At 40.5% G+C, this 1,735-nt stretch overlaps 1 pseudogene; it reads right to left on the bottom strand.

Annotated features, from left to right (window-relative positions):
* Window positions 1–312: 312 nt before the first annotated feature.
* The window catches only part of LOC102472164 (tomoregulin-1 pseudogene), an 11,331-nt pseudogene continuing 9,908 nt past the window's right edge, over window positions 313–1,735 (bottom strand).

Genomic DNA, 1,735 nt, shown 5'->3' with positions numbered 1-1,735 from the left:
AATATAACACAAAGACTACAAAACAGTTCAAAGCTGTTGTCGATTCTAAAGAGGTGTCAATAGTACTACACTAAAAATGACCAACGTCTGAAATAAATATTTTAATTCTTTATAATAAAAACAAATTATAATCTGAAAAATAAAAATGAAAAGCTATTTGCTGCTGCTGCTGATGTGTATAGTAATCTTTGTCTTGGCTGATATGCATGGTAATCATGCAGGAAAAAGAAATGTTATGCACTGTAAAGATATATAAGATTAAATATAATATAAAAAATAAAATATATTTATTCTTTAAAAAAAGACAATAAATCACATGGTAGTGTACATATAAAAGTCATCAGTTAAAATCATTCTGGATGATGTATCTGAAGTAAAATGACCTAGGTTTTGCTTCTGTTGACATCCTCTATTGTTTTTCGATCATTTCTTGTTATGCACATGATACTTGCTACTATAATGGCAATTTGTACAGCTCAAATAATTGCTGCAATGAGAGCATGAGGGAGCTTTTGCCTATGTGGCACTACATAGAGAATACTAATGTCTGTCTTTTCGCAGTGCTGTCCAGTGTAACCAGATTCACATCCACAAGAAGCCTTCTGAGTAGAAGAGAGGTATTCACATTTTCTATGGATGCAGTATTATTGAGAGTTTTCAGGGCAAAGCATATGGTTTCCAATATAAACATCTTCTCTTTCATCATTAGCATCTTTCACATCTGGTAGATACTGAAGTCCATCATCTTTCTTTTCCAACAAATTAATGTCATCTGTTTCTGTGCAATGGCTGAGGTGCCTTAAATCAATTTGTTCTTGCTTTATGCACAATGTTCTTGAACAAAACAGGGATTGTTATAGGAACTCCCAACAGATGCACACACAGGATTAAAATAGTACCCACCAAAATCTAAATGACATACACACCCAACATTTTCTGCATCTTCATCACACTCAGCTTTATATTTCCAAGGTCCACACTTGGAGTGTTTTCTGTGAACTTTAGACCCTGACCCTTTCTCTTCTTCTGCAGACCCAGAGTTATTATCAGAGTAGCATGGTCCTCTTGCTACTACTGTTAACTTTTTCTGGTGCTTACACACAGCCTTTCTGAAGAAGCATTCATTTTAATAAGTGTTCTCATTTGATCCACAGACAGGAATGTAATTTGTATGGCACTGAAATTGGCAGGCACACTTCAAACCATCTCCATCTTCTTTACAGACTCCTCCATATTTACATGATGACTCATCACAAACTCTTATATCAGACTCCCTTACATTTAATTCTGAACAGTTGATGTTCTTGCCTTTGCTGCCAGGAGGCCCTGCAACCACCAGTAGTGGAGAAAGTTAGCAGACAGGCAGCCAGAGAAGCATATCAGCAGCTAGGGGGGTGGGCTATGACTGCCACCCCTGGACAAAAGGGTGCTCAGGGAGCTGCAGGCCAAAGGCATCCAGCCAGGTGCCCAGAGCCCAAAGGCTACCTCAGCACCTCCTTACAGTCCCTCAACATCCCTGCCTCACCCACAGAGCTGCCAGACACTGGCCCACAGCAGTCCAGAGTCAGTGGGTCAAGGGCCTGTGAGGGTTGCAGGCTCAAGAGAGTTCATGAGGGTGTGAGCCTGTGACGGGGCCATGCAGACAACACAAGCTGGTAAAGAGGCTGCCTCCCATGTCTAAATGGCAAGTCCTGGACTGGGAAGAAACTGAGGCAAGGCCCAGTTTACGAGCCCT

The sequence above is a fragment of the Tupaia chinensis genome, unplaced genomic scaffold, assembly GCF_000334495.1.
Source record: "Tupaia chinensis unplaced genomic scaffold, TupChi_1.0 Scaffold149832_1, whole genome shotgun sequence".
NCBI lineage: Eukaryota > Metazoa > Chordata > Mammalia > Scandentia > Tupaiidae > Tupaia > Tupaia belangeri.
This window is presented reverse-complemented; position numbering and strand designations above follow the sequence as displayed.